The sequence below is a fragment of the Ambystoma mexicanum genome, chromosome 11, assembly GCF_040938575.1.
Source record: "Ambystoma mexicanum isolate Mex_15411 chromosome 11, UKY_AmexF1_1, whole genome shotgun sequence".
NCBI classification, from domain to species: domain Eukaryota; kingdom Metazoa; phylum Chordata; class Amphibia; order Caudata; family Ambystomatidae; genus Ambystoma; species Ambystoma mexicanum.
In genome coordinates, this window is record NC_090934.1 from 1203529177 (window position 1) to 1203550989 (window position 21813).

The window sequence follows — 21813 nt, forward strand, 5'->3', positions numbered from 1 at the left end:
CCCTTCCTGTTTTATGGGTCTTGGCTTACTTCATGATTCCGATGTCCAACTTCTATACAATGGCGGCTTCACCTGCACCCTATTCACTCTGTAGAGCCAGCTTCTATGATGACTTAGTCTACCTTGTGTTTCAGCATCTGTACAATTATTGAATGGTTGATTTTCTGCAGCACTTTCTGCACATGTAATCTCTTTTTTCTTATTTAAAAGTTCACTTGATTATTTACTTCGTTACTAGTCTCTTCAGGATCTATACATCTTCTTCACCCAGTATCTTGAAAGTTGTACATACTCTTTTATGATGTCACTAGCTATTTTTCTCTGGTCCTTCTCAAGTTGCCATCCCTTTTGGGATACATTCGGTAGGGCTGTCTCAATGGGTATCTTTTCTCCAATGCACACTGCAGTAATGGCACAACGGCAGGTGTCAAACAAGGCACAATCTCAGGTCTCCAACATATGGGAGGTATGGGGGCAGGGTTTCCTGCAGAGGCATGCAGCTGCTCTTCTACAAGGGTTCAGCTCCTCTTTTAGCAGATCATCTGAAGCCTTTGCAAGGAGTAACAAGAAGAACTCAGCATTGGAGCCTGGCTGAAGGTGCGGCCTGCCCTAAATCTTCCACCAGCGAAGGAAGGCCAGGACCTCCAAGAGGGAAGCAAGATCCCACCCCCAAAAATCTCCTAGGGAACAGGGGGAGACACCGAACCAAGAGGACCTTCCAGCACCTCCAGAACCGGTACCCAGCCAGCACACAGCGTGTACTGGTAGGCTCTGCAGCAAGCTTCCTAGGTGGGAAGTGCCAGAGAGTACCTGAACCAAACCAAGGAAAAGACAGCTGCCTGCAACACTCTCCTCAGCTTTGGGCCATTTGCCTTAAAGGACGACACAAGCCCAGTGAAAAAGCTAGGAGGAGTGTAGCTACAAGGATCTACCAATGTCTGCCTTAAAGGACATTTTTGTGCAAGTCGAGCCTTTCGAGCTGCAACCGACTTCACCGCTGACTGGTGTTATGCCGCAGTCACTAAAGCCATCTGAGACACCTCGACCAGTGCTTCAGGACTGCTGACCAGCACTGAGACAATGATTCCTAACTTGGAGCGCTGTGTATGCCAACCTGCAGCCATCCATCCAGCTTTGTTGGCCAAACTGCCTGCAGCCTGATACCCAAAGCCAGTGGTGGCTGCTATCATAGGGCAGCCGGGTGCCGCCCCCCCAGAAAGGAAAGAGAAAAGAAAGAGGAAGCTAAAAGAGATTCAATCAGAGAACTTCTCTGATTGAATCTCTTTTAGCTTGCATTTCCTTTGCCAACAGCGCGGGGGCGCTGTGGCAAGACAACAATAACTAAGGGCCGGGCCCGGCTGCTTTCACAGCGGGGCGCATCCCGTTTTACTCTTCCTTCTTCAATAATAGAGTCTGTGGAGCTTGTAGCTCCACACACTCTACGTAAGCCCCTTTAATTAGAAGGCTGGCGGGGCGCTTCAGGGGTGGCCCGTCAGTCTAAAATGTGCGCAAACAGCGCACTAGGTCAGGAAATGAAATTCCCTCCGAGTCCCTCCCCTGCATGGACACAGTAATGTCATTGGCTGCTTGCCAGCCAATGACATCCCTTGCATTGGCTGGAAAACAGCCAATGACATTACTGTATCTATGCAGATCTCTGGTGCTGGTGCAGGGTGTGTGGGTGCGCCTGTGCCACCTTCACACTCTCTCCCCTGGATTCTTTCTTTGAGGACGATGGCAGGAGTCACACAACGCGAGCTAAGCTGTCCTGCCCTGAAGACCACCACCACCAGCCCAGCAGAGACAGCCTGGACCACGACTCGAGTTGCCGGCGGGTAAGTACCCAGGTGGTCCCAGATGTTGTTCTGTTTTGGGCCCGGGGACGTGGTACACGTCCACGGCCCCAGTCAGCAACACTGAAAGACGTATAGGCCAGGACCTATGTATTTCAGTGTTGCTGACTGTGACTGCCGTCAACTTGGGGCCTTGTGTCTCACTCCGGGCTTTGGTGGTAGCGGGCACAGGCACGCCTACCACCAAGGCGGGGGCCAAGGCGGGGGCCGCCTGGCCTGGGCCTTTTTTTACCCCGGTCCATGGGCCAAGGCCCAAGGGCCTTGGGCCATGGACAGCAAGGCCCAGGCAGGAGTGCTGCTGCTGCTCAGTGCCCGCCTAGAATTAGAATCTCCATCCAAAATGTGCCATTTAATATTTTCGGCATTTTTCTACAAAAAATGCCAAAAATATAAAACGGCACAAGTAGAGCCCTGGCACGCGAGGGAGAGGGCTTGCACAGTGGCACCACCACGGCTGGTGCCTGGTGGCCACTGGCCAGGTCTAGCATGATGCGGGAGGGGTTGCGTCGCGGGCCGCGGCTGGGGCCTGGACGGGTGTGTGCCACCATCAGCCATCAAGGGAGAGTGCAAGCCTCAGCCTTTAACCCAGGCTCCCGTGAGCTACTTAAACCCAGTCACAGTCCCCAGCCCATTAGGTACGAAAGCTAAAGAGGCCTCTTTTCTGCTGGGAACCCAAAACCACAGAACAAAAATGCATTCGCTCGTATCTCGGATTAGCACTTAATGCTGGGACATGGTGTGATGGGGTTTCGCAGTGGTACTTTTACACGTGAGGAGGGGGTGGGCCCACTTGGCCGACAATTTAAAGGCCCATTTGTGCCATTTACGCACTTAAGTGGGCACTGGTCGTGCCAGCATGTGGTGGGGTGTTAGGGAAGGTCTTGCATACAGGGAAGCTTTTAATCTGGCTAATACCAAGCCCCCAATTCCAGACTTGTAAAAAATGGTCACACACTATAGTCACAGCTGTATGTTAAGCTTGCATAACCATAACATATCGGTAGCCACCACGTTGCTGGCTCTGTGCCCCAGCAGTAAAATAGCCAGTGCCCCCTTACAGCTGCCCACGCCCTTCCACCACAGCCGTCCACACAGCCTGCAGCTTGTTAAAATAGCCAGGAAAGTCTACCCAGACAAAACGGTTTCTATGCAACATTTTTGTGGAGGAAAAAGTCTCATGTTTGACGCAGTTTGGCTCAGCTTGTGTGTAGGTGTGTCTGGAGCCATCTCCTTGAAGTGTAGTTAACAGGGCAGGAAATATTACCCCGGCCCAGGGGCCTGGCACAGAGATGCCTCAGTGGGTGAGATACCTTTCAAAGTCTTCTCTGCTTCCTGGAGCATTTCGTGAGAATTTCTGCACCAAGTGGTGTGTCAAGTGGTGTGTCGGTGTCAGTGTTGGGGTGCAGGTCGCCACCCATGAAGGGAAAAGGTGCAAAGAGGGGAACCTCTGTGGCAGAAAGCACCCAGAGTGATTCGGCCCAGCAGCAAGGCTACTCTAGGAGCAAAAAACAGAGGTTCTAGTTCTCAAAGGGGTATTCGGACTATATTCTGCACGACCAGTCCATGCTACAATGAATAGTAACTAGAGTGTAACTCTGAAAACTGACCCACTTCGGCCAGAAAAAGTGTCCCACGCTAGCATGTCCCCTAGGCCAGTCCGAGCCTGCATTGTGATTGCATTGATTGGATCCGTTGAGGCAGCCCCTGGCTTGACGGGAAAGAAGGAGGGGTAGAATTTAGAAATGACATGAAGCTAGGCGGCGCGTCCTAAACCAGTGAGCGACCTGCCGAAAGTCCGTGAGGGATGCAGCACGGTACCATGAAGGGACGGTGCCCGGCGGTTTTCTGCTTCTTAGAACACATAAAAAAAGTTTGCTTGTTCGCAGATTGACCAACTCACGCCAGTGCGCTATTTTATTGTCAGTGCAGGGCAGATCTTTTGTATTCAGTTCAGTGCCTATTTTCTGAACATGCGTTATGTTTGCGTGAACGTGCTGTGGAATGCATTCATATTGTTTATTACAATGTATCTGTGGAACAAACAGCCTTGGAATTCCAGGTCCAGCGACATTAAGTTCCTCAAAAGAGGCCCCTTCCTGTCTAATGAGGTTAGATAGTGGTGGGGAGATATTATGCCCAAATGCTAGGCAAAGAATGCTAGACTCTACGCTTGTCCAGCTTTGGGAGAGAAGGTTGGGGTGCCGGGGTGCAGAGGAGTGAATGAATGCAAGCCATCAGCCACCAAGGTAGACTCTGGGTTATTGGGCCTTCAGCTTCAGGGCCCACAGTGCACGCAGCAGTCCAAAACTGAATACACCCAGGATGGAGCCGCATACAAGATGGTTTTCTTTTATGTTTAATAATCAGAGCACTTGATGTACAAATACACTTTTTTCCTTATATCAAGTTGGTTACTCTTTCTAGCTCTTACTTCCAAAAGCAAAATTCGTAAAACTCAAGAACTGTTTTATTTTCAGAGTGAGGGGCTTGTTCATAGCAACAGTTCTCCCTGCAAACGCTGGTTTCGTGTTATATAACTCACCTTATCATGATCCATTCCAAGCAACGGGGTTTGTGTGGCTTGGGCGTGGACTATGTTCGTGTGTGTAATAGGAAAAGTAATAGGAAAAGGCTGCCATTAGCGCTGGCAGCAGGCTGGCATTTAAGGTAATGGAAGGAGTGCTTATCTCTGTAATAGCAGTTGAGTTGGGACAGTCATAATACGTATATAAGCATATCAATATGAAGAATGATGACCTAGCTAATGTAGCATTTGTGTTAGTTATTGTTGTTAACTTGCTATTAGTTAATGTTAGATGGCATTAAACAATGTGTTTTTACATGTTTTTATTTGTTGGTATTATTATTATTCATATTTCAGCGTTTCGGATCCTTCGAGAAAGGAGCAATGTCATTTGTACTATTGCTGTTATTGTTTATTACAACACATGCACGCACCTTTGTGTGTGGACAATGCATCTCCTGCTGCCTGCTAAGTGTGATCTGTGAACACCAAGCATGCATATTGCTTGCTGGAAGGTCAGGACGTGCAAACAACATAATAGGGCTAGGGTCATTTGGCAGGACTGTGATTATTGTCAAAATGAAATGATACATTGCTTTCTAAAAGCACTATTAGACACCAGTTTCTCAAACAGAAGTCTTTATTCGGCCTAAAGTTCTATTGAAGAGATTGTCTTGTTAACAAAGTCACTGCGGGTATTTTCCTGGATATCTTTTATGTGATTTCTGTTGCAAATACAAGAAATGTATATGCATCACGAGTAAAAGGGAGGCATTACCACTGAATTCCTGACTACAGTGAGTGATGCACATTCATACAAAACTGGTGCGCGTCCCCTGCTATGAGGATAAAGCAATGGCAATGCCAACAGTTTGGACTTTTGTGTAAGCATGGGAAAGACACTTGCCAGGCACAGCTGTAGCAGAATTAACTAGCCTTTGTTGTAGAAGCAGAAACATGGTGCAAGTTCCTGGGCATCTAATAGCAGTGCCTGGCAGAAGCTTACACCGTATGCACAAGGCCAAATGTTGGCTTTGTCAATGCTTGTGTTTGAACAGGATCTCAGTGCCTTTGCCAATGCTGTTTTTGACAGGAATTCAGCCAAGGACACGCAGAGTGCTTATAAATCGGGTGCCTGAAGGGCTGCAGCAAATTAATTTTGTAATGTGAGCTCCGCAAAGCACACTTTTAAAGCCCCAGAATGAAAATATTACAAAAATGTATATATTTCATCATTATACAATTGATGACTGGCACATGGTGGTAGTTGCTGGTACTTTCTTTACACATTGTACTAATGATTATTCTGGTGCAGCTTCAATGTTACAAGCAGTTAACTCTCTCTCCTTCATGTGTGAAAACCATTTTAATACTGCTCGGAGCCTATGTTGCCCTTTCTCAGATCAGTCTCTCGCTTTCTCTTTACAGACCATCAGCAACACCTTACATGAACAAATCCAACCAGTCCAGGGTAATTGTGAAACTAAAAACATCGGACTTCAACCTCCACAGTGCACCTTCCGGGATTTTGGATTTCCCATAGCCTGCGAAGGAGTTCATTGCAGTGACCATTCTCCAGAACTAGGTGAGCTAGCATGAGTCTTTTGTGGGGTTTGGTGCTCAGGGCACGCCAACTCTGTTTGTGTTCATCTGTAGTAAAGAAGGCACACAGCTATCTTGTTTAAATTTGTTTTTAAAATAAGCCCATGTTTGTGGGGATCAATGAAGTGGGGGAAAATCTGATGAACAGTACAGACTACCGAATGGCATCTATGACTAGCTGAGAGAGTGGCACGTGAAAATGGAAAGTCATACATAAAATGCAAACAGGCCTGCTTTTGGTTCAACGGAAGCAAACCTGTCCATTGGAAACTGTTTTTTTGAGGATAGGATTGGGTGGTGGTTCCCACTTACCTCATGATGTTCTGGTATCGTCCAGTTGAATGGTATACAGTAATTTGTTTTAAAGCTGAAAAATCCCAGTCTTTCAAACATCAGAATACCTTCTTTCTAATCTTCACCATTGCTCCCACAGTGCTTGGGAGGGGTTGGGGTTGTGTGATGCAGTCAGAGAAATCTTCCTACATTGTAAACAATGTTTTTTTAGCACAGTATTAACAGAACAAACTTGCCTCATTTCTTCCATAAGTACTCATTTGCCAAACAAGCTGCAATACGTATTGTGTGGCTGGTGTCACATTTGCTAATGGCCATGTATGTTAACGCATGCATAGATAACATCGGCAATTATACTCAACTGTACTGGTCGGTGATAAATACAGCAGAGTTGTGTATAATTGCAGATGTTATCTGTGTCTAGTACTGACTAATTATACTTATGTGTTATTGAAGAGCATACCTAACACTGACTACATGATCCCATATACATATACATGTACATAATCATTTTGCTTATTAACAGGTGTCACTGTTGCCGAAAATGAATTCAGTGGACAAATTACTCTCAAAACCATTTTCCAGACTCGCACACAGTGAAAAACTGGAGGTGAAAAGACTAGGGCCTGATCGGCCAGATTTAAAAAATTGAACAGTCCGCAAAAGATAGGGGAAAGGCTTACACATGCCCTTTTTTTATGGTGTGGTTTGAAAAGAAGACATGGCTCACTGGTAGCATTGCTAAGCGCTCTTTGTTCTACTTCCCTTGCCTGATGATTGGAGGTGAAACGACCTGGACAAAAACAGGAGTCACTGACTTGAAGCATTTGTCAGAAAAAAGCAAGAGACATGAATTGTGCAAATCTCATTTGACAATATTTTACAGCTGCGCATGTTGGGAAGTGTAAACATTGCAACTCAGTTGGATGATGCCTATCGCTGGAGCGTGATGAGGCATAATGAGGATGTGGATAAAAACCGATAGATTTTGTCAAAGTTAATTGACTGTGTGCGTTTTTGTGGTGCATTTGAATTGGCTTTACGTGGCCATGATGAAACTAAAGACTCTTTAAATCCTGGTGTATTTAGAGGCCTGGTGGATTTTGTATCCAGCATAAACAGTGCAATGGAACTACACTTAAAAAATACAACAGTATTCAAGGGCACTTCAAAAACAATTCAGCATGAACTGCTGGACTGCATGCTCACGGTCACCAGAGAGATCATTGTAGAGCAGTTAAAATGCACAGATTATGTGGCTATTCAGGCAGACGATGCAACTGATGTTTCCACTAAGACTCAGTCTGTGCTAGTCTATCGCTACATTGATGAATGATACAGAATTGTTGAAAGGTTTTATGGATTCACTCATCTGAAAGTCTCTAGTGCGCAGACCATTGCTACTGACATAATGGAAAAATTGGACAAAGTATTCCCTGAAGATTGCCACAAAAAAAGTTATTGCGCAAACATATGATGGTGCGAGTGTATTGAGGGGGGTGTCTGGTGGAGTCCAAAAGAAAGTAGCTGAAGTGTATCCAAATGCACATTATGTACATTGCTATGCACACCACCTTAACCTCATCATTGAACAGGCTGTTTCAAAAATCTCAGAAGCTCGAGTTTTCTTTTGTGATATCTCTGGCTTCTGTACATTTTTTTCTCGTTCTCCAAAAAGAACCGCAATTCTAGATGAGGTATCAGATAAAAGACTTCCAAAACCATCTTGCACTCGCTGGAGCTACCATATTCGGGTAGTAGAAGCCATATATCAGCACATGGAAGCACTCCATACATGCTTTGAAATCATTATTGAAAGACGGACTGATTTTGTGGGGCTTACTGTGCATGAGGCCCAGGGATTCATTTGAACTCTGAAAGAGAAGGAGTTCCCTTTCTTCCTTTTTTTGTTCAATGACATAATGCCCCATGTCGACATTGTATATAATTAGCTTCAGAAGCAAGACATTGACTCTGTGTATGTGCAGAAAGCTCCTGCAACTTTTATCAAGTGCATTGACAGAGGACGTGAAAGCACTGACAATCTGGAAGCTAAACTTCCATCAGAGGCAACTTTTTCAGGTCGCAATGTAAATATGAACACTTTGAATCGTTTGGCTAAAGAAGTATGTGATATTATAGTTACACAAGCCCAAGAACGCTTTTAATTTACTAAGCATTTGGAGGAGGCCAAATTGTTGCAGACTGACCTATTTCAAACACATGGACAGTCTTTTCCCAATGATGCACTGAATGCAACTGTCCAACATACCCCATGTTAAACAAGGAAAGACTGCGCACTGAGCTTTCAATTGTTTATGAGAGACCAGAATTCTGTAGTTCAAGTGGGGCAGTTTCTTTATTAAAATTGTTCATTGAAAACAATCTCAAAGAAGCATTTAGTGAGACAATGCAGTTATTAAAAAATCTGATTACTACACCCATGACAACAGCTGAGTCTGAGCGCTGTTTCTCCACCCTGAAGCGAGTTAAAACATTCTTGAGAAACACAATTACTGAGGATTGTCTGAATGCGTTGGCCATGCTGTCCATGGAAAAACAACTAATTCAAGAGATCCCTGACTTCAATACACAGACTATTGAAAAATTTGCCTCTCTGAAAAATAGACGTGCACAATTTGTGTACAAACTTTCAAAATGATTGACCAGTGAATGTTCTGTTACAACAAGCTATTTGCAGTTATTTTGTGGGTTACCTTGAATTCTTTGTTTCAATGGCCTTATATATGTTAGGATTTTGTGTAAGGTTGCAGTGATCTATTTGACAGAACAGTGAGAAATGTGAAGTATGTTTTGATGTTATGGTTGTTGGTTGATAATAAAGCACTCAACATAATAAACTTAGTAAACTATTTCTGTTGCATTTTTCTCCATGCAATATTTATGTGCTATTTCTGAGACCTGTGCATTCCACGTGTTGCAACTTTGAGCAACTGAAGCAATGGCAACTCAGCGAGGCAGACAGCCATTAGAGGTAGGACAAATGTTGCATTAATTAAGTGGTTAAAAAACTAAAGTAATATTTTATCTTAGTTTCCCCCTTTCAGAAAATGCCTAAAATCCCACTTTAGTTAGAGGATGAACGCATCTGAAGGCCAGTAACAGCATGACAAACATATGTTTCCATCATTACTGACTATATCATGAATTTCTTTATGCATACACCATAGTACCAGCTATTCTCAATACAAGCTGCTGTAAAATACACCTTCACACTTGCACATGTAATAATAGTGTACCACCATTAATATGTAAAACCAAATGCTTTTTTCATATTTCTGTGGGTTTTTTGGACAGTAAATTGCACATTTTGTAGGCCATTTTTCCAAACATTTCCCAGGGGGAGAACCCCCCCGCACTCCTCTTGGGGGAGGGGGTGGGCTTGCGCGCTGCGCGCACTCGCTACTAAATTCACCCTGGGAAATTTATGCACCAACAGCTTTCAAACTTACCAGCCGCCACTGCCCACAGCTATCTTCCATCTACAACTCTGTCGCAGAATCTGCAAAGCACCCTGAAAACCGACTCGCCCCGTTGAGCACCAAGAACTCCTACAGCTCAAGGTACATTGTGGTTCTGTCCCCCTGGTCCATCTCTGAAGGGCCCTACTGCCATTTTACGACCCTTTGCTCCCTTTGTGTTGAAACCAAGTAACCTTGAACTATTGTGATTAATTACAATACTGACTACCCTCCTGTCAGTGTCCAGAGTGCAACCCTTTTCCTTCTTTGAAACTGTGTGTCCTATGTGTTCCTATACAGGGTGGGCTGTATTTTGTAGTGTGCTAGAACTGTTGGTTGTAATAATAATAAAGTATATATGTTGATACAACCTTGACTGGACAGTCCATATTATCATTCGGTAATAAATGTATTTTCGCTGTGTTGCAACTAATAAACGATTGACAAACTTTTGGAGAGAGACCTGCCATTCCATCCACGTTACCAAAATCTGTTTGGATTCCTTCTGGTGTACTAATGGTGTGGAGCTGATTTGATGGTTTAGAAATCCATATTCATTCCTGGACCACTAGTGCCCCGGAAGTTGATTTGTCATAATGGCAGTAAGAGTAAATTACCTTGATAGTATTTCTGCTGAAAATACCACTAAACTCTTAATGAGCCTTACTTTCGGTATCCTCTCTATTAAAATAGATTAAACCAAAAGCAAACTAAAATGCAACAGTTTTACCAAAACAAAAGGATTTAAATGCAGCTAAAAGGTTCGGTTGTTAAACTACATTGGGATTTTGAGAAAGGATGGCTTTAAATGAAGCACCTGAGATCTGGAGGCCTGTCTCTCTGCTTCCTCTGGCACAGAATGGCTGTAGGCAATAAACGATGCCCCTCTTGCATCCTGCCACCATTATCGGAGAAATCAGTTTTACCTGTTTTATTTGAGCCAAGTCGAACCATGAAATACTCGTATATGTACGATAGGCTCGAATCAGAGTTTGAAAAGTTCTAATCGTTTTGAGCTTCTGCTACACCTGGTTCATTTTGTTAGGGCCGATTCAATCCCCATTGTTTAGGTAGTCTTCCGTCTGATATGAGCCACTTAACCCATGTGTATCTTCAGGCCTACCCAAAATGACCCAGGCCTACTTTGTGCATTCAGCTGCCCCTGCCCATACAGGGTGCAGAGGAACCCAGGGACAGACATTTTAATTTCTGGGCACAACCCTTCATGAATACAAGAATTATATTAAAAGTAGCAATTGAACTTATGGTACCATTAGATTCTGAGATTGAAAGTGCCATGGGTCATGCCAGAGAGATCAAAGTATAGTATTTTGATACAAATACTGTTCCATAGGCAACTAGCACTTTTTATTAAGCACTTTCAGTTCTTGATAGTCTTTGTTAGGTATGATACCCAGCATGTGATGGATAATTCCATGTTTGTAAGGTAAATAGCAACAGAGTCTTCGTTGATGTGTGTTCTTTTCGAACACATGTTGCAAGAAATAAAGAAAACAGTGCAAAAAGGACATGCTGACCACCCCCAGGTCACGTTACTGCAGACACAATTTGCATCTGGAGGAAAGGGCAAGAGATGTGTAATTTGCACACAAACCACAAATTCGTATTACTTTGTGAAGTAAAAAACACACCAAGACCGGCGCATATAAAAAACACAAGCCCCCTTGCAGCACCTTTTTCATAAATGACCAAAGGTGTTATTCACATCAAATGTAAGCTAAGCAGCTTTCATTGGCTCCTCTTTTCACTCACAGCGCCGGATTCATGAAATAATCTGCATGGAAAATCAGGACTTTGTGTAACAATATGCATGCAAATCCTTGTTTTTCGATTCATGGAACCTAATGAGCAGGACTCTCCCAGGACTTGTGTTGATTTCACGCTGGCTCGGCACGTCTCTGCAAGCTGCCGAGTGCCTTGAACGAGACACTACACAGAGTGTGGGCGTGGCCTGCACAGAGTGCTGGGAAGGGGCGGAACTCTGAAAATGGGGAAGAACACAGGAAAATGTGGATTTTACGAGTGGTGGGCCACAGGCAGTCCCTTGCACGCCCACAATTGCGCGGAACAACATGTTTTCATGGATCCAACTGCGTAACCTCTTGACAGGGAAGAGGCTATACAAAGCCCTGATACTATCCGCCACCCGAAGGCAGGCGTGCAGGCAGTTGTGTGCGTGATTCGCCGTGAAAATTTAAGATTGCATGTCTGATATTGGGGTGTGTGCACGCAATCGGGGTTCCGATAGAATTTAGGGGTGCGCATGAGTGGTATATCAGGGTGCAGGAGCGTTTTGCAAGGGTTCACATGCATATTTACTGGCAAATGCTGACTTTTATGTTAACTGCTCTGCATGTTGATGGGGCGCTGCATGTGGTTCCAGAGGATCCCACGCACCCCTGTTGGGATGCTGACCAGGTTGTGGGGGTTCGCAGGCAGTCTTGTCAGGGTGAATTGATTTTGCATTGGAGAAGTGTGCAGAGGTCCCTCTCCATGGCTGGTATGGCTTTGTGCGTGTGAGACTCGTGGCAGTTCTTCTAGCAGCTTGCGCAATGGGTAGTTCTGCGCGGATAATTCAATGACAACGCGGTGTGCACCGATTTTGTTTAGCGCGACGGGTCACGCATAGTCGTTTTCAGCACACAGCATTTGCGGGATCAAAGCGCCCTTTTTCATGAATCGGGCCATTTCATTTATGCCTTCAAAAACAACCTGGTATTACGGCAGAAAGAGCTTTTCATGCAGGCGTAAAACCAATGATTTACTTTGCAATTTGCTTGCTTTTTACACCTTCAATTAGGAAATCATTGTAAACGCTGCCTGCCATGCATACAAGGCAGGTAGCATTTACTCGTTTTGATCTAGGGAGTGCAAAAGAGCGGTGTAATCACTTTACACGTCTCTTTTACACTCCAGAGTCAAATGACGGAAATTGCCCAGAGGGAACCTGTTTGCACGTAAGTTCAAATGTAAGTGGTCCCCAACGGGCAATTTAAGCTAATTTTTAAAAGCAACTCCTTTGTGTTTTATGTTTCTGGGCACATGTCTAGGGGACCAGTATTGTTTCCATTCTTTTCAGGGTGGCTCTCAACAACTGTGTCAGATTGATATTGAGGCCTAGTGGTACCACGTAACCCTGGGGTCTGGATGCTCTTATTGGGGTGCAAAGAGCTTGCAATCTGTGAGCCTTTTTCCATAATTTGTGATATTATTCAAAACAATCAAAGCAAAACAGCACAATGAACCTCATTACGACTGTGGCGGCCACGGAATGAACAGTGCCGGTAAGGGACCGGCACCGTTCATACTGGGCCGCCACATTACGAGTTCTGCAGCGGGTCCCGCTCTGTACCCCTGGCCAGACCAGATTTGCAGAGCGGGACCCGCTAGCATCCTCCCGATTCCCATTGAGCCCTATGGGGGCTCAAATGGAAATGGGGACGTACCGGGTCCGGGTCCCGCGAAAGGGAATTACCGGGCCCTCCAAGGTCGGAATGGCCCACTAAGTCCCCTTTTGTTGTTTTTTTTTTAATTGAAGTTCCTGGGCTGTGGCCAGTCTCATGTGGCTCTTTGTTTCTGGAGTGGCTGGCTTTTTTGTTGACATCTCTTAAAAAAGCAGGGGGTTCCACAAGTGTAACACTGTGAGCAGTGATCCTAAATAAGAAAGAATGGGAATAACAATTAATTTGTCTTTCTGGAAGTATATCCAATAGTTGCTAGACTCATTAATGGGGGGGGTGGAGGGGGTTGTGTTCTTCACGTGATGTCACTTTGGGGTGGGGCCAAATGACATCACTTCCTGTGATGTCATTGGAGGTCAAGTGTAGTGCAATGTCACTTCTGCTACCCCTGGAATTTTTGTGAAGAGGCATACCTGATAGGAAGTGAACAGGCAGCATTTTTACAGAAGCTACTTTTTGGGGGGTGGGAGACATTAATTATTTTTGCATCCTACCTGTGGATTTCATTTTATGCCAGAGTTGAATAATTTGTCATAATGACATTTAGAAATTTGAGTCTGGAAGCTTTATTCAATATTTTTAGGAATGCATTTGATCTATATGCTGTCATAACTTAGGCTGGCATTCTATTGTGATTGTACCATGATATTTGGTGGGGGTGGGGAAGTTCTATGTATTTATGAAGGTTTTGATAAATCATGAATACAATAAAAGAACTTCTAGTGAACGAGGAGCTTGTGTATATATAGCATGCCACAAACCTAACTTAAACATGAGTTTCAAGTAATGGTGGGGTGAAACAGGTCACATAAACTTATAATTTTGATTTACATGGTTTATTTTTAAGTTGTCAGGATGAAATATCCTTAATATTGTTGTCAAAAGCACATTTCTGCTCATAAAATACTCTTGGTGATCCTCTGGGAAATTCCCCCCATTAGCCAGAATGCAATTTTAGGCCTGCCATCCTCTTATAATTTATTTTGATGCTCTGCAGTTTCATTAGCTTTTCAAGAATGCAGGGCCAGGGGGCTTTTTTCACTCACAGTGTCTTTTGGTCTCTTTGAAACATTCACTATATTTGCTAGAATGCAGTGTTTGAACCTTTTTCTCTCACAATGGCTTCTGAATGATTTGGTACATTTAATACATTTCCCACAATGCAATAATACAGTGTCAGGGCTATCTTTTTCTCGCAATATCTTAAGAACACTTTGGTTCATTCACTGCATTTCCCAGAATGGAGCTTTCGGTCAGACTTCCTCTCCTGTAGCAGCCTGTCTTAGACACTTTGATATTTTGACTACAACTGCCAGAATTCAGCATCTGGATTTCCCTATCACAGTCTTCATGTGACACCTTGACAAGTTGACTGCAGCTTTCCAACATGCATTGTCTGGCCTGCCTCACATACTACCTACCTCCAGGCTCTCTCTCCCACTGGACATTGTCCCCATACTTCTCATTCTGTCTTAGGTTTTCTTGGGGACTCCCAGTTTCGGATGCTTTTTTGACCTCTCAGTGCACACCATTTTCCTTTTAAAAAATCTCTCATGAACCTCCTGCACTTGCAAGACCTCTCATGGGTTTCATGGTGGTGTCCCTGGTGTCCAGTACTCCTCAGGACAGATTCTCTTGTATTACCTGCCAACTTCTCGTCACCACCTGAGGTGCCCGACCCCTTCCAGCAACCTGGCTACTCTGGCGCAGTCTTCCACCTGCTTTCAGCCTAACCAAATTCAGGGTGGCTTCCCCTCATAGCACTCTCTGGGCCATCCCTCCTCCAGGCTTCAGCAGCTTCTGCAGCCATGTCGCCTCTTCCAGGTTTCCACAGCTTCTGCACCTCTACTGCCTGTCTTCCCCTAATTGTCCCTCACCACATTGATGAGGTGTTCCAATTCGTTTTATTGGTCTGTTGGTCTCCAGCAGCTACTCATTTCCCTACTTTTTTTGTTTCTTTTTTCTGGTGACTTGGTTTATGCCACCATCTCTGATTTCCTTGCCATTTCTCTCCGAAGCTGTTTGCTCACAGGTCAGTGTTTTTTGGGTCTCAGAGTTTATCAAAGGGGTCTGGCTGTATTTCTGCTTTGACCAGTGCTTACGTGCAACTGATAAGTTAATTTAATTTATATGTGTATTTCCGAAACTAGATGAAGAGGCAGCAGTCTTTTCACCAAACAAGATAGATTTGGACACATTGTGTTTTTTAATGAATTGTTTGACATATTCTAGAGGGCTGCAAATGTAGTTAGTTCAAATGATGGGCAACGTTTTCTTTCATTCCTTAAACTTTTATGCACAGTAAAAACAAAGTGAATCAATGGATTACTTGTCAGTATTTTATCCATATGATCGGAGATTAATTTATTATAAACTCCAAAAATCACAACATTTATTTTTGTATTGGTATTTTATGTCTAGCAGCAAACACAGTCACTTAGTAGCACCCCAAGTAGAAAGAAGAAAAAAGTTAAGGTGAAAGGGAAGTAAAGAACGTCTGAACCTTCAGAGTCTTGCCGCATCCAGGAACAGTTGGGAGCAGGGATGGGGCAATGAGGTGAGTGCTGAAACCAAGTAGATACAGTGTAAGGCATATGTAAGAATCAGTGCAGCAGGAGAATACTCAACATAATGAGTCAGAAAGTACAGATGGATCGCGGACTCAGCAGAGTCTATGTGATCAAAAACATCCTCCACAACATTGATCAAAAGAGAGCTTAAAGAGGAGTGCCTTCATTTGTTTTCTGGACTGGATATGGAAGTCAAGGGCTCTCAATGAGATGGGCAGGCTCATCCAAAGAGAGAGAGGCTCATGCAGAGTTCATCTGCCTGCCAAGGGCAGTGCATGGGGATTCACTGTTGCACATATCTTGGAGGACGAGTTCCCCAGTAAGCAATGGATAGTGCACAGAGTTAAGTGCCAGGCTATTATGCAAGTCTATGCAAAAAGGACGAGCAGGCTCGTCCTTGGCACTTACGGTGATCCGCTTAGATTACAGGAAGTCAAAGCAAGGATGGGAGCGCTGGTGTGGTATGGTCTCTGGTTTGCAGACCATTGGCAGCCTAGAACCCTTATTCTGAATTATTTGTAACGGGTGCACCTAGCCTATATGGAGCCGCAGGTGCAAGTTAATAAAACAGTCAATAAATGAGAATGACAATAACACTCTTTCCTTCTACTGTGTGAGACATGTTTAATGAAGGCAGGATGTATTTCAGCATGCAGTGGTGGCAGCGCAATTTCCTTGTGCTGTATTTGGGGAGCAAAGCAAATAGCAGGCCATCAAAGTTAAAACCCATAGTTTGCACAACAGTAGGAGAAACACCCAAGGTTTTAGGCCACATTAATTGCAACATGATATTTAACACTCATGTAAATGGTCTGAATACATAGGGGCTGATTCATGGAATTTATGCACCGAAAAACGGGGATGTGTGCGCCATTATGCCCGCAAATCCCAGTTTAACAAATGGGGATTTGCGGGCAGAATGGCGCACAAATCCCTGTTTTTTCGGGACACAAATTCCATGAATCAGCCCCATAATCTATTGGAAATACTAAGACATATTTCTTATTCTACATAGATTACATGATTTATTTTTACATAACACCTAGAGACTTACAAATAAAAAAGACTTTATAGGCTATAATGAATATTTAAACTTTGTAAATGTGTCTATTCAAGTAAATAAAACAAAGATTAATCATTTTAATGGTGGGCATAAAAATATAAATTTCTGTGGTCATTAAATAACATTGAGATTGAGAAAGTACAATTCTATTAATACTTAAGTGATACATTAGATAGTCAACTTACTTGTAAAGCAACATTTTAAAATAGTAAAAACAAAGGTGCTGATTACTGTAAATATATTACTTAAATGTAACAAAAGTACTCTTTGAAATATTGGATGCAATAGTAAAACTTTAAAAGGCTAAGATTATTACCTCCCTTATGCATAGTATGATTGTCTTTACAAAACAAATATATGCAATGAATTGAGAAAATTGAAAGCCTAGCACTGCCAAAAAGTGGCTTTGTCTCAGAAAATAAACATGTATAGAAGAGTTGAGAGTAGAGCCCAGGCTACTTAGTGCATCTCCAATATTTATGTTGGCTTTTGTAACTTATATTTAAAAATCAGATTAGGCGACAAACAAATCTGTGATGAACAGACTACATGATTCATTTAGGAAATTGGATTACCTAGAGAATTGGATGTCAAGTCACTTATGAAGTCATTGCAACCATGACCTCTGGGTGATTTGCAGTCATCTGACAGTCTTAATTTAAAATGTTGCAGTAATAACACTGTAAGAAATAGGTTTAAATTTACAAAATGACTGACAAAGATTGACGGGAAGAAGCTGTTTAATCCTTTCTTGAAATTGATAATTTAGAGGTTTCATAGAGATACTTTGTGGAGTTACCAAGAAATCATATGAGATGCGACTTTTTTAAATGTAGATTCAATATAATACCAGTTTGGTCTAGAAAAGGAGACTCCATGGGGTGGCCTTGTAACAAGTATCTGTCAACTTTGCAGGAATTATCCTGAGACTGAATCTCATACTTTCCTACAACATTTGACATTATTTAAATTAAGGACAAATTGGTTAGGGGGTTCATTAACTTTCAATTTTAATAACAATGATACATTTTAATTTTTTTAATTTCTTCTATTAATAATCTGGTTTATTACAAATATTTTATTACAGGATTACTTAACAAAAATTACAAGATAAACTGTTTGTCACAGGTGAATGGAAACTTATCCAATTCATCACTCTGTACTGTCCATAATTCAAAAATGCTTTAGAGTGGTTATTTCCAACCAAAATTAGGGAACTCTGAATATAATCAGTCTTTGTTCACCCAATAATAAAGAAGTCCAACGATTGTCAGCAGACATCAATGTCGCTTCTGTTTTCAGTGTATTCCGATATTTCAGTCTTATTTTGGTAAGAGCATCACAGTACATCAGAATATGTCATATGGTTTCCATTTGGGCGCAGTTTACACAGAATCAGCAATAATTCAGGTCTCCTTTTAGTTGTTTCCGATGTATTAATACTTCCCTTTTTGGGAGGAGATTCAGCCTCAGGCACAAGAACAGGTCTCTGAATGTTGAACAAGGGAATTTGAGTAGGTAATGTGGCAATTGATTTATTGCCTGACAGTTGGCTGCACAGCTTAGAGAAAGTCTTACTTTCCTGCGTCTCCATCCAATCCATCTATTGAATTTTTCCTTTTGACTAACAAAGGGTTTGTTTTTGAAACTTCTTCTGATGTATTTAATAGACTTAGCCAGCTGGATCTCAGGATCTCAATTGGGAGAACGTCATCCTCCACAAGAGTTTTTCAGTACAAATCAATTGACTTCCATACCACTATAGAATGGATTCATTGTGTAGCAATTTCAAACCTGATCCGTACAATTGTGAAGGATTTAGGAAGGGAAACAGTCCTCCTCCAAAAAACACCTTCTAACTGTTCCATGATCTTCCACGATAAATTGAGGGCTTCTTCAGCACTGAAGGACAGAATTGGAATCACCTTCTGGCGGTAGAATGTTAATACCGGGCTCACTGAAACCTTCCCATACTTTTGATGTAACACATAAACTTGACGCGCAAGAGAGTGCACCTTTATCCGGAGGGCATTCCCCAATCATGATTGTCTAAGGATGAATTAATCCAAACCCCTAGATAATTGATCGTTTTCACTTGTTCAAACTTGGCTACAACCAGAAAAAGCAAAACATTCTCTTTGGGATGCCCTTGACAGTTAGAAAATGACATAGTTTTGCGTTTTTGTCGAGTTGACAGTTAAACCATTAGATCCAAAGTACTTGATTAATGCATTAAGCTTTGTTGCAAGCCAATCAGTGTTTTATCCAGCAGAACAAGGTCATCTGCATATATCTTCTAGGGTACAGCAGTTCCATTTAGAATGGGTGGAAATGTTCTTATTTCTTTTTGGGAAGCATTCAGATCTGAGATATACAAATTAAACAGGATTGCTGGACAACCCTGTTTTAATCCATTCCACGTATCAATCTTCTTCAAGAGTGCACCCTGGTTAGATAACCTGACCTGGATCGATGTAGCAGAGTAAGGCTCCTGAATGGCACATATCAAATCAGGTAGGCAGTTCCACAACCATAGTTTTTGCCATAATCTCAATCAGTCGATGCAGTCAAACGCTTGTTGAGATCTATAAAACTGCATTGATTTTTGTTTTCACTTGCATTGCTCAAGCTTTAGGAGATTTAGTAACAGGAGATTGGTGTTTGTTCATGCACCTTTAACAAATCCAGTCTTCCTCGGGTCTGTTCTGTTGGCCTGCTTTGCCCAGCTTGTTAGTTGTCTTAGGAGTTCTGAAGCAAATAGTTTTCCCAATGAATCTAAAAGGGCAAGTGGACAATAGTTTGTTGGAGTTGCTCTGTCTCCCTGTTTATAAATTGCCACCAGTGTCGCATTTTTCCATGAAGGTAGTATGTGATTTGAGTCTATTATCGTGGAGAACAGGGAAACACAAAAGTCTGGCCATGCTTCTGGGTTTAATTTCAAGTTGCTATTTGACAACCCGTCAGGGTCCAGTGCTCATGATGTACTGAGACATTTAATTTGCATCAAGATATCCTCCTTGTCGCATTCAATTTTCCATCTTGACATTTTATCTTTTTTCAGTATGGGTTCTAAAGAAGGGGAATTTGCATACAGAGTGGCAAAATGAGCAGTCCACTTTGCTTCCGGAACTGCCGCCGTCAGTGACGTGGGATATCCTGATGATCATTCAATAATGCCCAAAGATCACATGTATTTTGTTTTGCCAGAGATTTAAGCTTCTTTCAGCGTCCAGTTGAAGGCATTGAGCCTAAGACATCAAAATCCAGTTTTTAATTTTCTGTTTTCTTCTTCGAGTTAACATTTGATGATCTGGAGAAAGAACAGAGTTGAGCTTTCTTAAGTCGGCTCAATACCTTTTTCTGTGCGAGAACTAATTCGCTGTTGAATGCATGACTCGTAGAAGATGTAGCAGACTTTCTTTTAGCATCAGTTATTTGATATGGAATCAGCATCCACTCATAATTCAGACTAACAATTATAGTAGTTGTTGATTTCAGGTATCTTTTTGTCATTACTGAATGATCATTGCTATGTATTTGAAGTCTAGATTTCTTGTTATTCACCGTCAATGGAGGATAATTGCTCAACCAACGTCCAGCTTGTTTCACTTTCCAAGTCTGGATCAATAGGCGATGGTCACCACTTTTAAGGAGTCTAATTCAGGAAGCTTTTTTTGCTGAGGTGAAGATGTAATCAAGGTAAGCAAGGGAATTTCCCTTTTGCCACGTCGGAATCGGAGACATATCTTCTGTAAGTTGTGCATTTATCAGCAAAATAGCTCTAGCCTGAAGCTCCTTAACCCAAATTAGGGCTTTTGTGGGTATGTTCTTGTTAGTTTTCAACACCCCTTCTTTGTCAAACAGATGGATATGCAAATCACCACAAATGATGATTTGAATTGTTTTGAAGCAGAGTTGAAACTCATCAATTGTGGTAAGAACATTATTGATCAACAACGCCTCTGTAATGCCCGTAGAGTTCCAATACAGGTTGCAAATCAACAGAAAGTTAACCTGATTACCAATTTGAGACATTCTCCTAATAAATAAGATTTGAATAAAAAGGTTTGGGTTCACCTCTTCTTGAACTTCCAGGTTACGGCAGACTTTACCAGGATGAGAAGGCCTGAAAAAGGGCACCCTGTTTTTCCTTTAAGGGCTGGGTTTAGGTAAGCTATATATCCATCACAGGCTGGTAAAGATTGTAGGCATGTTTCTTGTAGGCAAATGATATCGCACATCTGCAGTTCTGTTTCTGTTTCGAAGAACAGATGGGAAAATCCCAGAGTATTCCAACAGCAGAGTTTAAATGGCATCACAGCCCAAGTTCCTAGTTGCTATTGTGCTTGATTGAATGGAGTTCTCAATGCCTCAATTCTCTTGGCATTGCTCTCATCCATCCTAGATGGATTTGAGCCCGCTAGCTTCAGGGTCCGTGAGAACCTATGGCCAGTGGCTCGAAGTCCACTAATATGTTTGCGGTCTTATTTTCTTTGCTTATCTAATTCCTTGCTGCTTCAGCTCTTTGTTGAAAGGAAGTCTCCTGCTGTACGGACATTAATCTCTTTCTTTTCATATTTTCATTAAATCGATCTCCATACACCTCCAGTTTCTGCAATGATTGTGTCTAATGTCAAATCCTAATGGTAAGAACGACTCTCTTGAGAGGAGATGAATTAAAACCCAGTCATTTCTTGTTTCCTCCACAAACTGGACTATTTTAATGCCTGTGGACTCCAAATGATTGAGTTCCAGAATGAACTGTAGCAGCTTTATCACATTTGTGTGGTTGAGAATCAAGCCATCGGGTGCTCTGAGTATCCGTTCAATTACTACTGTAGTCTTGCAGAATTTGGTAGATCGAATTGAGGCCATTATTATTGTTTTAGCTAACCCCTGATTTGGACGATTCTCTTCTAATTGAGCATCTTTCTCAACTATTT